Source organism: Garra rufa, unplaced genomic scaffold (genome assembly GCF_049309525.1).
Source record: "Garra rufa unplaced genomic scaffold, GarRuf1.0 hap1_unplaced_001, whole genome shotgun sequence".
Taxonomy (NCBI): Eukaryota; Metazoa; Chordata; class Actinopteri; order Cypriniformes; family Cyprinidae; genus Garra; species Garra rufa.
In genome coordinates, this window is record NW_027394276.1 from 17,146,088 (window position 1) to 17,159,646 (window position 13,559).

General features: G+C 47.8%; 18 non-coding genes across 18 annotated transcripts; 7 read left to right on the forward strand and 11 right to left on the reverse strand.

The window, feature by feature from the left end:
- Positions 1–754: 754 nt before the first annotated feature.
- LOC141303854 (U5 spliceosomal RNA) lies at positions 755–870 on the forward strand. The gene has a single exon (XR_012343822.1). It is a non-coding gene; the product is annotated as a U5 spliceosomal RNA (small nuclear RNA).
- Positions 871–1,550: 680 nt separating this feature from the next.
- trnad-guc (transfer RNA aspartic acid (anticodon GUC)) lies at positions 1,551–1,622 on the reverse strand. The gene has a single exon. It is a non-coding gene; the product is annotated as a tRNA-Asp (tRNA).
- Positions 1,623–2,193: 571 nt separating this feature from the next.
- Positions 2,194–2,264, reverse strand: trnag-gcc (transfer RNA glycine (anticodon GCC)). The gene has a single exon. It is a non-coding gene; the product is annotated as a tRNA-Gly (tRNA).
- Positions 2,265–2,663: 399 nt separating this feature from the next.
- Positions 2,664–2,779, forward strand: LOC141303895 (U5 spliceosomal RNA). Its single transcript, XR_012343861.1, has one exon. It is a non-coding gene; the product is annotated as a U5 spliceosomal RNA (small nuclear RNA).
- A 680-nt stretch (positions 2,780–3,459) lies between these two features.
- trnad-guc (transfer RNA aspartic acid (anticodon GUC)) lies at positions 3,460–3,531 on the reverse strand. Its single transcript has one exon. It is a non-coding gene; the product is annotated as a tRNA-Asp (tRNA).
- A 570-nt stretch (positions 3,532–4,101) lies between these two features.
- Positions 4,102–4,172, reverse strand: trnag-gcc (transfer RNA glycine (anticodon GCC)). Its single transcript has one exon. It is a non-coding gene; the product is annotated as a tRNA-Gly (tRNA).
- A 399-nt stretch (positions 4,173–4,571) lies between these two features.
- Positions 4,572–4,687, forward strand: LOC141303827 (U5 spliceosomal RNA). Its single transcript, XR_012343794.1, has one exon. It is a non-coding gene; the product is annotated as a U5 spliceosomal RNA (small nuclear RNA).
- Positions 4,688–5,367: 680 nt separating this feature from the next.
- On the reverse strand, positions 5,368–5,439 carry trnad-guc (transfer RNA aspartic acid (anticodon GUC)). The gene has a single exon. It is a non-coding gene; the product is annotated as a tRNA-Asp (tRNA).
- A 1,041-nt stretch (positions 5,440–6,480) lies between these two features.
- LOC141303855 (U5 spliceosomal RNA) lies at positions 6,481–6,596 on the forward strand. The gene has a single exon (XR_012343823.1). It is a non-coding gene; the product is annotated as a U5 spliceosomal RNA (small nuclear RNA).
- Positions 6,597–7,276: 680 nt separating this feature from the next.
- On the reverse strand, positions 7,277–7,348 carry trnad-guc (transfer RNA aspartic acid (anticodon GUC)). Its single transcript has one exon. It is a non-coding gene; the product is annotated as a tRNA-Asp (tRNA).
- Positions 7,349–7,918: 570 nt separating this feature from the next.
- trnag-gcc (transfer RNA glycine (anticodon GCC)) lies at positions 7,919–7,989 on the reverse strand. The gene has a single exon. It is a non-coding gene; the product is annotated as a tRNA-Gly (tRNA).
- A 399-nt stretch (positions 7,990–8,388) lies between these two features.
- On the forward strand, positions 8,389–8,504 carry LOC141303828 (U5 spliceosomal RNA). The gene has a single exon (XR_012343795.1). It is a non-coding gene; the product is annotated as a U5 spliceosomal RNA (small nuclear RNA).
- A 680-nt stretch (positions 8,505–9,184) lies between these two features.
- On the reverse strand, positions 9,185–9,256 carry trnad-guc (transfer RNA aspartic acid (anticodon GUC)). Its single transcript has one exon. It is a non-coding gene; the product is annotated as a tRNA-Asp (tRNA).
- A 569-nt stretch (positions 9,257–9,825) lies between these two features.
- trnag-gcc (transfer RNA glycine (anticodon GCC)) lies at positions 9,826–9,896 on the reverse strand. The gene has a single exon. It is a non-coding gene; the product is annotated as a tRNA-Gly (tRNA).
- A 399-nt stretch (positions 9,897–10,295) lies between these two features.
- On the forward strand, positions 10,296–10,411 carry LOC141303830 (U5 spliceosomal RNA). Its single transcript, XR_012343798.1, has one exon. It is a non-coding gene; the product is annotated as a U5 spliceosomal RNA (small nuclear RNA).
- Positions 10,412–11,091: 680 nt separating this feature from the next.
- On the reverse strand, positions 11,092–11,163 carry trnad-guc (transfer RNA aspartic acid (anticodon GUC)). Its single transcript has one exon. It is a non-coding gene; the product is annotated as a tRNA-Asp (tRNA).
- A 1,041-nt stretch (positions 11,164–12,204) lies between these two features.
- Positions 12,205–12,320, forward strand: LOC141303857 (U5 spliceosomal RNA). The gene has a single exon (XR_012343824.1). It is a non-coding gene; the product is annotated as a U5 spliceosomal RNA (small nuclear RNA).
- A 680-nt stretch (positions 12,321–13,000) lies between these two features.
- Positions 13,001–13,072, reverse strand: trnad-guc (transfer RNA aspartic acid (anticodon GUC)). Its single transcript has one exon. It is a non-coding gene; the product is annotated as a tRNA-Asp (tRNA).
- Positions 13,073–13,559: the final 487 nt, after the last annotated feature.

A 13,559-nucleotide genomic window follows, 5' to 3' on the forward strand; every position in this document is an offset into this window, starting at 1 on the left:
AACCACCAATGCTCGGAAAGGAGGGAGAACGTTTGGAATTAACACCGCATTTACGAGTATATTGCCCACTGCTAAACTTCGTCAACCTATAGATAAAGTGAACAAGTTTTATAGGCATTTGACGAATATAGACGGACTAATGAGTTTCTGAAAAGATTCGGCAGGGAACGGGGGTTGGTCGGGTATGCAAAGGTTGGAGCTCCTTCAAGTAAATCAGGCTTCATTTTAAAGAACCTTACACACATGCAAGCACACACACAACTTAATTAAAAGCACTCCGTTCCTGCATTGGCCGGGAATCGGACCCGGGTCTCCCGCGTGGCAGGCGAGAAATCTACCACTGAACCACCAATGCTCGGCTGGGAGACTTTTGGCCTTCACATTGCCCTGGATTTAGTAATGGTGCGTAACTGTTACACGTCAAATCCAGGTAAAGGGGGGTTGGGTCAATATGCAAAGTTTGGAGCTCCTTCTAGCAAATCAGGCTTGGCCTTCAAGGCTCATTTTAAAGAATCCCACACACATGCAAACACACACCCCTTACTTGAAAGAACTCTGTTCCTGCATTTGCCCGGGAATCAGAGCCAGGCCTCCTGTGTGGCAGGCGAGAATGGATGATGGAAGAGACTTTTTAACTTTTACTCCTCCCATTTGGAGTGAGGGGGAGATGAAAATCTTATCGGCACCCTAGATTACCCTTTGTGAGTATAGTGGTTTACCACAGGGAGCGCACATGCTCAAGCGCATGGGCACACAACTCGAGTTTCTCTTCAAAGACGCATAAATCTTTCGCCTTTTACTAAAGATTTCCGTGGAGGGGAACCTTTCCGAGTGACCTGTATTTTTGGGTGCTCTGCTCACAGCAGAGCTGCACTGCAGTTTCAATAGCAGACTGAATCTGACCACACACCAATGTGCATTGGAGCAAAGCGTGCTTTCTCGTGGACCGTGTTTGCAGCCTTTGCGCTTCCTGTGTCGCAACTTCACTTTTTTTTTCAGCCAGCATGGAAAGACAGCACTCTCATGACATGATGGGATCCAAACCTTGGGCTTCAGCTACTTTGGCCCTGTCAGTGACTTATGTACTTCCAGCATTCTTTTCTGCTCACAACAGAGCTGTATTGGAGTGTCAAGAGTAAAACTGGCCACCAGCCAATGGGCGGTGGAACGAAGCGCGCCTCACCACGTTCTGTACTTGCGGCCTTTGCGCTTTCTGCGTCGCAGCTCCAGATTTCTTTAGCCCGCATGGAAAGACAGCACTCTCTCGTACATGACGGGATACAAACAAAGATGGCTTCAGCTCCTTTTGCCCTATCAGTGACTTGTGCATTTCAAGCATTCTTTTCAGATGGCTAAAAGCTGGAGTCGGGAACTTGCGTTGGTGGTATAGTGGTGAGCATAGCTGCCTTCCAAGCAGTTGACCCGGGTTCGATTCCCGGCCAACGCATTTGTTTTGGCTCTGGCTGACGTTGAAGCAGAACTCCTTCTGTGACCTCTGTCAGCACCAAAATCTTTTGGATGAGTCGTTCAGCAGCAGCAAAGAGCTGGGTCTCCCCGTCGGGGAATCGAACCCCGGTCTTCCGCGTGACAGGCGGAGATACTGTCCACTATACTAACGAGGAGCTGCACCCGCTGTGCTTCGCCCCCAGTCGACTTGACTTCACCGACATCAGCATAAGGAGCCACTACTCCATGAAAAAAAACAAATCAACCTGCCTTGATCTTATTGAGTCTCCCAATATCTTGAATGCTACACATTACAGGGGGTCCTCATTTGGACCACTTTACTATTATTACTATTTTTTTTTACTTTTCATAATGGGAACATGAAAAAAAAGATGGGAAATCATGTGGCAGTAACATCGCATTTACGTGGATCATATCGCCCACTGCTAGAATTCTACCACTGAACCACCAATGCTCGGAAAGGAGGGAGAACGTTTGGAATTAACACCGCATTTACGAGTATATTGCCCACTGCTAAACTTCGTCAACCTATAGATAAAGTGAACAAGTTTTATAGGCATTTGACGAATATAGACGGACTAATGAGTTTCTGAAAAGATTCGGCAGGGAACGGGGGTTGGTCGGGTATGCAAAGGTTGGAGCTCCTTCAAGTAAATCAGGCTTCATTTTAAAGAACCTTACACACATGCAAGCACACACACAACTTAATTAAAAGCACTCCGTTCCTGCATTGGCCGGGAATCGGACCCGGGTCTCCCGCGTGGCAGGCGAGAATTCTACCACTGAACCACCAATGCTCGGCTGGGAGACTTTCGGCCTTCACATTGCCCTGGATTTAGTAATGGTGCGTAACTGTTACACGTCAAATCCAGGTAAAGGGGGGTTGGGTCAATATGCAAAGTTTGGAGCTCCTTCTAGCAAATCAGGCTTGGCCTTCAAGGCTCATTTTAAAGAATCCCACACACATGCAAACACACACCCCTTACTTGAAAGAACTCTGTTCCTGCATTTGCCCGGGAATCAGAGCCAGGCCTCCTGTGTGGCAGGCGAGAATGGATGATGGAAGAGACTTTTTAACTTTTACTCCTCCCATTTGGAGTGAGGGGGAGATGAAAATCTTATCGGCACCCTAGATTACCCTTTGTGAGTATAGTGGTTTACCACATGGAGCGCACATGCTCAAGAGCATGGGCACACAACTCGAGTTTCTCTTCAAAGACGCAGAAATCTTTCGCCTTTTACTAAAGATTTCCGTGGAGGGGAACCTTTCCGAGTGACCTGTATTTTTGGGTGCTCTGCTCACAGCAGAGCTGCACTGCAGTTTCAATAGCAGACTAAATCTGACCACACACCAATGTGCATTGGAGCAAAGCGTGCTTTCTCGTGGACCGTGTTTGCAGCCTTTGCGCTTCCTGTGTCGCAACTTCACATTTTTTTTCAGCCAGCATGGAAAGACAGCACTCTCATGACATGATGGCATCCAAACCTTGGGCTTCAGCTACTTTGGCCCTGTCAGTGACTTATGTACTTCCAGCATTCTTTTCTGCTCACAACAGAGCTGTATTGGAGTGTCAAGAGTAAAACTGGCCACCAGCCAATGGGCGGTGGAACGAAGCGCGCCTCACCACGTTCTGTACTTGCGGCCTTTGCGCTTTCTGCGTCGCAGCTCCAGATTTCTTTAGCCCGCATGGAAAGACAGCACTCTCTCGTACATGACGGGATACAAACAAAGATGGCTTCAGCTCCTTTTGCCCTATCAGTGACTTGTGCATTTCAAGCATTCTTTTCAGATGGCTAAAAGCTGGAGTCGGGAACTTGCGTTGGTGGTATAGTGGTGAGCATAGCTGCCTTCCAAGCAGTTGACCCGGGTTCGATTCCCGGCCAACGCATTTGTTTTGGCTCTGGCTGACGTTGAAGCAGAACTCCTTCTGTGACCTCTGTCAGCACCAAAATCTTTTGGATGAGTCGTTCAGCAGCAGCAAAGAGCTGGGTCTCCCCGTCGGGGAATCGAACCCCGGTCTTCCGCGTGACAGGCGGAGATACTGTCCACTATACTAACGAGGAGCTGCACCCGCTGTGCTTCGCCCCCAGTCGACTTGACTTCACCGACATCAGCATAAGGAGCCACTACTCCATGAAAAAAAACAAATCAACCTGCCTTGATCTTATTGAGTCTCCCAATATCTTGAATGCTACACATTACAGGGGGTCCTCATTTGGACCACTTTACTATTATTACTATTTTTTTTTACTTTTCATAATGGGAACATGAAAAAAAAGATGGGAAATCATGTGGCAGTAACATCGCATTTACGTGGATCATATCGCCCACTGCTAGAATTCTACCACTGAACCACCAATGCTCGGAAAGGAGGGAGAACGTTTGGAATTAACACCGCATTTACGAGTATATTGCCCACTGCTAAACTTCGTCAACCTATAGATAAAGTGAACAAGTTTTATAGGCATTTGACGAATATAGACGGACTAATGAGTTTCTGAAAAGATTCGGCAGGGAACGGGGGTTGGTCGGTATGCAAAGGTTGGAGCTCCTTCAAGTAAATCAGGCTTCATTTTAAAGAACCTTACACACATGCAAGCACACACACAACTTAATTAAAAGCACTCCGTTCCTGCATTGGCCGGGAATCGGACCCGGGTCTCCCGCGTGGCAGGCGAGAATTCTACCACTGAACCACCAATGCTCGGCTGGGAGACTTTCGGCCTTCACATTGCCCTGGATTTAGTAATGGTGCGTAACTGTTACACGTCAAATCCAGGTAAAGGGGGGTTGGGTCAATATGCAAAGTTTGGAGCTCCTTCTAGCAAATCAGGCTTGGCCTTCAAGGCTCATTTTAAAGAATCCCACACACATGCAAACACACACCCATTACTTGAAAGAACTCTGTTCCTGCATTTGCCCGGGAATCAGAGCCAGGCCTCCTGTGTGGCAGGCGAGAATGGATGATGGAAGAGACTTTTTAACTTTTACTCCTCCCATTTGGAGTGAGGGGGAGATGAAAATCTTATCGGCACCCTAGATTACCCTTTGTGAGTATAGTGGTTTACCACAGGGAGCGCACATGCTCAAGCGCATGGGCACACAACTCGAGTTTCTCTTCATAGACGCATAAATCTTTCGCCTTTTACTAAAGATTTCCGTGGAGGGGAACCTTTCCGAGTGACCTGTATTTTTGGGTGCTCTGCTCACAGCAGAGCTGCACTGCAGTTTCAATAGCAGACTAAATCTGACCACACACCAATGTGCATTGGAGCAAAGCGTGCTTTCTCGTGGACCGTGTTTGCAGCCTTTGCGCTTCCTGTGTCGCAACTTCACATTTTTTTTCAGCCAGCATGGAAAGACAGCACTCTCATGACATGATGGGATCCAAACCTTGGGCTTCAGCTACTTTGGCCCTGTCAGTGACTTATGTACTTCCAGCATTCTTTTCTGCTCACAACAGAGCTGTATTGGAGTGTCAAGAGTAAAACTGGCCACCAGCCAATGGGCGGTGGAACGAAGCGCGCCTCACCACGTTCTGTACTTGCGGCCTTTGCGCTTTCTGCGTCGCAGCTCCAGATTTCTTTAGCCCGCATGGAAAGACAGCACTCTCTCGTACATGACGGGATACAAACAAAGATGGCTTCAGCTCCTTTTGCCCTATCAGTGACTTGTGCATTTCAAGCATTCTTTTCAGATGGCTAAAAGCTGGAGTCGGGAACTTGCGTTGGTGGTATAGTGGTGAGCATAGCTGCCTTCCAAGCAGTTGACCCGGGTTCGATTCCCGGCCAACGCATTTGTTTTGGCTCTGGCTGACGTTGAAGCAGAACTCCTTCTGTGACCTCTGTCAGCACCAAAATCTTTTGGATGAGTCGTTCAGCAGCAGCAAAGAGCTGGGTCTCCCCGTCGGGGAATCGAACCCCGGTCTTCCGCGTGACAGGCGGAGATACTGTCCACTATACTAACGAGGAGCTGTACCCGCCGTGCTTCGCCCCCAGCCGACTTGACTTCACCGACATCAGCATAAGGAGCCACTACTCCATGAAAAAAACAAATCAACCTACCTTGATCTTATTGAGTCTCCCAATATCTTGAATGCTACACATTACAGGGGGTCCTCATTTGGACCACTTTACTATTATTACTATATTTTTTTTACTTTTCATAATGGGAACATGAAAAAAAGGATGGGAAATCATGTGGCAGTAACATCGCATTTACGTGGATCATATCGCCCACTGCTAGAATTCTACCACTGAACCACCAATGCTCGGAAAGGAGGGAGAACGTTTGGAATTAACACCGCATTTACGAGTATATTGCCCACTGCTAAACTTCGTCAACCTATAGATAAAGTGAACAAGTTTTATAGGCATTTGACGAATATAGACGGACTAATGAGTTTCTGAAAAGATTCGGCAGGGAACGGGGGTTGGTCGGGTATGCAAAGGTTGGAGCTCCTTCAAGTAAATCAGGCTTCATTTTAAAGAACCTTACACACATGCAAGCACACACACAACTTAATTAAAAGCACTCCGTTCCTGCATTGGCCGGGAATCGGACCCGGGTCTCCCGCGTGGCAGGCGAGAAATCTACCACTGAACCACCAATGCTCGGCTGGGAGACTTTTGGCCTTCACATTGCCCTGGATTTAGTAATGGTGCGTAACTGTTACACGTCAAATCCAGGTAAAGGGGGGTTGGGTCAATATGCAAAGTTTGGAGCTCCTTCTAGCAAATCAGGCTTGGCCTTCAAGGCTCATTTTAAAGAATCCCACACACATGCAAACACACACCCCTTACTTGAAAGAACTCTGTTCCTGCATTTGCCCGGGAATCAGAGCCAGGCCTCCTGTGTGGCAGGCGAGAATGGATGATGGAAGAGACTTTTTAACTTTTACTCCTCCCATTTGGAGTGAGGGGGAGATGAAAATCTTATCGGCACCCTAGATTACCCTTTGTGAGTATAGTGGTTTACCACAGGGAGCGCACATGCTCAAGCGCATGGGCACACAACTCGAGTTTCTCTTCAAAGACGCATAAATCTTTCGCCTTTTACTAAAGATTTCCGTGGAGGGGAACCTTTCCGAGTGACCTGTATTTTTGGGTGCTCTGCTCACAGCAGAGCTGCACTGCAGTTTCAATAGCAGACTGAATCTGACCACACACCAATGTGCATTGGAGCAAAGCGTGCTTTCTCGTGGACCGTGTTTGCAGCCTTTGCGCTTCCTGTGTCGCAACTTCACTTTTTTTTTCAGCCAGCATGGAAAGACAGCACTCTCATGACATGATGGGATCCAAACCTTGGGCTTCAGCTACTTTGGCCCTGTCAGTGACTTATGTACTTCCAGCATTCTTTTCTGCTCACAACAGAGCTGTATTGGAGTGTCAAGAGTAAAACTGGCCACCAGCCAATGGGCGGTGGAACGAAGCGCGCCTCACCACGTTCTGTACTTGCGGCCTTTGCGCTTTCTGCGTCGCAGCTCCAGATTTCTTTAGCCCGCATGGAAAGACAGCACTCTCTCGTACATGACGGGATACAAACAAAGATGGCTTCAGCTCCTTTTGCCCTATCAGTGACTTGTGCATTTCAAGCATTCTTTTCAGATGGCTAAAAGCTGGAGTCGGGAACTTGCGTTGGTGGTATAGTGGTGAGCATAGCTGCCTTCCAAGCAGTTGACCCGGGTTCGATTCCCGGCCAACGCATTTGTTTTGGCTCTGGCTGACGTTGAAGCAGAACTCCTTCTGTGACCTCTGTCAGCACCAAAATCTTTTGGATGAGTCGTTCAGCAGCAGCAAACAGCTGGGTCTCCCCGTCGGGGAATCGAACCCCGGTCTTCCGCGTGACAGGCGGAGATACTGTCCACTATACTAACGAGGAGCTGCACCCGCTGTGCTTCGCCCCCAGTCGACTTGACTTCACCGACATCAGCATAAGGAGCCACTACTCCATGAAAAAAAACAAATCAACCTGCCTTGATCTTATTGAGTCTCCCAATATCTTGAATGCTACACATTACAGGGGGTCCTCATTTGGACCACTTTACTATTATTACTATTTTTTTTTACTTTTCATAATGGGAACATGAAAAAAAAGATGGGAAATCATGTGGCAGTAACATCGCATTTACGTGGATCATATCGCCCACTGCTAGAATTCTACCACTGAACCACCAATGCTCGGAAAGGAGGGAGAACGTTTGGAATTAACACCGCATTTACGAGTATATTGCCCACTGCTAAACTTCGTCAACCTATAGATAAAGTGAACAAGTTTTATAGGCATTTGACGAATATAGACGGACTAATGAGTTTCTGAAAAGATTCGGCAGGGAACGGGGGTTGGTCGGTATGCAAAGGTTGGAGCTCCTTCAAGTAAATCAGGCTTCATTTTAAAGAACCTTACACACATGCAAGCACACACACAACTTAATTAAAAGCACTCCGTTCCTGCATTGGCCGGGAATCGGACCCGGGTCTCCCGCGTGGCAGGCGAGAATTCTACCACTGAACCACCAATGCTCGGCTGGGAGACTTTCGGCCTTCACATTGCCCTGGATTTAGTAATGGTGCGTAACTGTTACACGTCAAATCCAGGTAAAGGGGGGTTGGGTCAATATGCAAAGTTTGGAGCTCCTTCTAGCAAATCAGGCTTGGCCTTCAAGGCTCATTTTAAAGAATCCCACACACATGCAAACACACACCCATTACTTGAAAGAACTCTGTTCCTGCATTTGCCCGGGAATCAGAGCCAGGCCTCCTGTGTGGCAGGCGAGAATGGATGATGGAAGAGACTTTTTAACTTTTACTCCTCCCATTTGGAGTGAGGGGGAGATGAAAATCTTATCGGCACCCTAGATTACCCTTTGTGAGTATAGTGGTTTACCACAGGGAGCGCACATGCTCAAGCGCATGGGCACACAACTCGAGTTTCTCTTCATAGACGCATAAATCTTTCGCCTTTTACTAAAGATTTCCGTGGAGGGGAACCTTTCCGAGTGACCTGTATTTTTGGGTGCTCTGCTCACAGCAGAGCTGCACTGCAGTTTCAATAGCAGACTAAATCTGACCACACACCAATGTGCATTGGAGCAAAGCGTGCTTTCTCGTGGACCGTGTTTGCAGCCTTTGCGCTTCCTGTGTCGCAACTTCACATTTTTTTTCAGCCAGCATGGAAAGACAGCACTCTCATGACATGATGGGATCCAAACCTTGGGCTTCAGCTACTTTGGCCCTGTCAGTGACTTATGTACTTCCAGCATTCTTTTCTGCTCACAACAGAGCTGTATTGGAGTGTCAAGAGTAAAACTGGCCACCAGCCAATGGGCGGTGGAACGAAGCGCGCCTCACCACGTTCTGTACTTGCGGCCTTTGCGCTTTCTGCGTCGCAGCTCCAGATTTCTTTACCTCGCATGGAAAGACAGCACTCTCTCGTACATGACGGGATACAAACAAAGATGGCTTCAGCTCCTTTTGCCCTATCAGTGACTTGTGCATTTCAAGCATTCTTTTCAGATGGCTAAAAGCTGGAGTCGGGAACTTGCGTTGGTGGTATAGTGGTGAGCATAGCTGCCTTCCAAGCAGTTGACCCGGGTTCGATTCCCGGCCAACGCATTTGTTTTGGCTCTGGCTGACGTTGAAGCAGAACTCCTTCTGTGACCTCTGTCAGCACCAAAATCTTTTGGATGAGTCGTTCAGCAGCAGCAAAGAGCTGGGTCTCCCCGTCGGGGAATCGAACCCCGGTCTTCCGCGTGACAGGCGGAGATACTGTCCACTATACTAACGAGGAGCTGTACCCGCTGTGCTTCGCCCCCAGCCGACTTGACTTCACCGACATCAGCATAAGGAGCCACTACTCCATGAAAAAAACAAATCAACCTGCCTTGATCTTATTGAGTCTCCCAATATCTTGAATGCTACACATTACAGGGGGTCCTCATTTGGACCACTTTACTATTATTACTATTTTTTTTTACTTTTCATAATGGGAACATGAAAAAAAAGATGGGAAATCATGTGGCAGTAACATCGCATTTACGTGGATCATATCGCCCACTGCTAGAATTCTACCACTGAACCACCAATGCTCGGAAAGGAGGGAGAACGTTTGGAATTAACACCGCATTTACGAGTATATTGCCCACTGCTAAACTTCGTCAACCTATAGATAAAGTGAACAAGTTTTATAGGCATTTGACGAATATAGACGGACTAATGAGTTTCTGAAAAGATTCGGCAGGGAACGGGGGTTGGTCGGTATGCAAAGGTTGGAGCTCCTTCAAGTAAATCAGGCTTCATTTTAAAGAACCTTACACACATGCAAGCACACACACAACTTAATTAAAAGCACTCCGTTCCTGCATTGGCCGGGAATCGGACCCGGGTCTCCCGCGTGGCAGGCGAGAATTCTACCACTGAACCACCAATGCTCGGCTGGGAGACTTTCGGCCTTCACATTGCCCTGGATTTAGTAATGGTGCGTAACTGTTACACGTCAAATCCAGGTAAAGGGGGGTTGGGTCAATATGCAAAGTTTGGAGCTCCTTCTAGCAAATCAGGCTTGGCCTTCAAGGCTCATTTTAAAGAATCCCACACACATGCAAACACACACCCATTACTTGAAAGAACTCTGTTCCTGCATTTGCCCGGGAATCAGAGCCAGGCCTCCTGTGTGGCAGGCGAGAATGGATGATGGAAGAGACTTTTTAACTTTTACTCCTCCCATTTGGAGTGAGGGGGAGATGAAAATCTTATCGGCACCCTAGATTACCCTTTGTGAGTATAGTGGTTTACCACAGGGAGCGCACATGCTCAAGCGCATGGGCACACAACTCGAGTTTCTCTTCATAGACGCATAAATCTTTCGCCTTTTACTAAAGATTTCCGTGGAGGGGAACCTTTCCGAGTGACCTGTATTTTTGGGTGCTCTGCTCACAGCAGAGCTGCACTGCAGTTTCAATAGCAGACTAAATCTGACCACACACCAATGTGCATTGGAGCAAAGCGTGCTTTCTCGTGGACCGTGTTTGCAGCCTTTGCGCTTCCTGTGTCGCAACTTCACATTTTTTTTCAGCCAGCATGGAAAGACAGCACTCTCATGACATGATGGGATCCAAACCTTGGGCTTCAGCTACTTTGGCCCTGTCAGTGACTTATGTACTTCCAGCATTCTTTTCTGCTCACAACAGAGCTGTATTGGAGTGTCAAGAGTAAAACTGGCCACCAGCCAATGGGCGGTGGAACGAAGCGCGCCTCACCACGTTCTGTACTTGCGGCTTTTGCGCTTTCTGCGTCGCAGCTCCAGATTTCTTTAGCCCGCATGGAAAGACAGCACTCTCTCGTACATGACGGGATACAAACAAAGATGGCTTCAGCTCCTTTTGCCCTATCAGTGACTTGTGCATTTCAAGCATTCTTTTCAGATGGCTAAAAGCTGGAGTCGGGAACTTGCGTTGGTGGTATAGTGGTGAGCATAGCTGCCTTCCAAGCAGTTGACCCGGGTTCGATTCCCGGCCAACGCATTTGTTTTGGCTCTGGCTGACGTTGAAGCAGAACTCCTTCTGTGACCTCTGTCAGCACCAAAATCTTTTGGATGAGTCGTTCAGCAGCAGCAAAGAGCTGGGTCTCCCCGTCGGGGAATCGAACCCCGGTCTTCCGCGTGACAGGCGGAGATACTGTCCACTATACTAACGAGGAGCTGTACCCGCCGTGCTTCGCCCCCAGCCGACTTGACTTCACCGACATCAGCATAAGGAGCCACTACTCCATGAAAAAAACAAATCAACCTACCTTGATCTTATTGAGTCTCCCAATATCTTGAATGCTACACATTACAGGGGGTCCTCATTTGGACCACTTTACTATTATTACTATATTTTTTTTACTTTTCATAATGGGAACATGAAAAAAAGGATGGGAAATCATGTGGCAGTAACATCGCATTTACGTGGATCATATCGCCCACTGCTAGAATTCTACCACTGAACCACCAATGCTCGGAAAGGAGGGAGAACGTTTGGAATTAACACCGCATTTACGAGTATATTGCCCACTGCTAAACTTCGTCAACCTATAGATAAAGTGAACAAGTTTTATAGGCATTTGACGAATATAGACGGACTAATGAGTTTCTGAAAAGATTCGGCAGGGAACGGGGGTTGGTCGGGTATGCAAAGGTTGGAGCTCCTTCAAGTAAATCAGGCTTCATTTTAAAGAACCTTACACACATGCAAGCACACACACAACTTAATTAAAAGCACTCCGTTCCTGCATTGGCCGGGAATCGGACCCGGGTCTCCCGCGTGGCAGGCGAGAAATCTACCACTGAACCACCAATGCTCGGCTGGGAGACTTTTGGCCTTCACATTGCCCTGGATTTAGTAATGGTGCGTAACTGTTACACGTCAAATCCAGGTAAAGGGGGGTTGGGTCAATATGCAAAGTTTGGAGCTCCTTCTAGCAAATCAGGCTTGGCCTTCAAGGCTCATTTTAAAGAATCCCACACACATGCAAACACACACCCCTTACTTGAAAGAACTCTGTTCCTGCATTTGCCCGGGAATCAGAGCCAGGCCTCCTGTGTGGCAGGCGAGAATGGATGATGGAAGAGACTTTTTAACTTTTACTCCTCCCATTTGGAGTGAGGGGGAGATGAAAATCTTATCGGCACCCTAGATTACCCTTTGTGAGTATAGTGGTTTACCACAGGGAGCGCACATGCTCAAGCGCATGGGCACACAACTCGAGTTTCTCTTCAAAGACGCATAAATCTTTCGCCTTTTACTAAAGATTTCCGTGGAGGGGAACCTTTCCGAGTGACCTGTATTTTTGGGTGCTCTGCTCACAGCAGAGCTGCACTGCAGTTTCAATAGCAGACTGAATCTGACCACACACCAATGTGCATTGGAGCAAAGCGTGCTTTCTCGTGGACCGTGTTTGCAGCCTTTGCGCTTCCTGTGTCGCAACTTCACTTTTTTTTTCAGCCAGCATGGAAAGACAGCACTCTCATGACATGATGGGATCCAAACCTTGGGCTTCAGCTACTTTGGCCCTGTCAGTGACTTATGTACTTCCAGCATTCTTTTCTGCTCACAACAGAGCTGTATTGGAGTGTCAAGAGTAAAACTGGCCACCAGCCAATGGGCGGTGGAACGAAGCGCGCCTCACCACGTTCTGTACTTGCGGCCTTTGCGCTTTCTGCGTCGCAGCTCCAGATTTCTTTAGCCCGCATGGAAAGACAGCACTCTCTCGTACATGACGGGATACAAACAAAGATGGCTTCAGCTCCTTTTGCCCTATCAGTGACTTGTGCATTTCAAGCATTCTTTTCAGATGGCTAAAAGCTGGAGTCGGGAACTTGCGTTGGTGGTATAGTGGTGAGCATAGCTGCCTTCCAAGCAGTTGACCCGGGTTCGATTCCCGGCCAACGCATTTGTTTTGGCCCTGGCTGACGTTGAAGCAGAACTCCTTCTGTGACCTCTGTCAGCACCAAAATCTTTTGGATGAGTCGTTCAGCAGCAGCAAAGAGCTGGGTCTCCCCGTCGGGGAATCGAACCCCGGTCTTCCGCGTGACAGGCGGAGATACTGTCCACTATACTAACGAGGAGCTGCACCCGCTGTGCTTCGCCCCCAGTCGACTTGACTTCACCGACATCAGCATAAGGAGCCACTACTCCATGAAAAAAAACAAATCAACCTGCCTTGATCTTATTGAGTCTCCCAATATCTTGAATGCTACACATTACAGGGGGTCCTCATTTGGACCACTTTACTATTATTACTATTTTTTTTTACTTTTCATAATGGGAACATGAAAAAAAAGATGGGAAATCATGTGGCAGTAACATCGCATTTACGTGGATCATATCGCCCACTGCTAGAATTCTACCACTGAACCACCAATGCTCGGAAAGGAGGGAGAACGTTTGGAATTAACACCGCATTTACGAGTATATTGCCCACTGCTAAACTTCGTCAACCTATAGATAAAGTGAACAAGTTTTATAGGCATTTGACGAATATAGACGGACTAATGAGTTTCTGAAAAGATTCGGCAGGGAACGGGGGTTGGTCGGGTATGCAAAGGTTGGAGC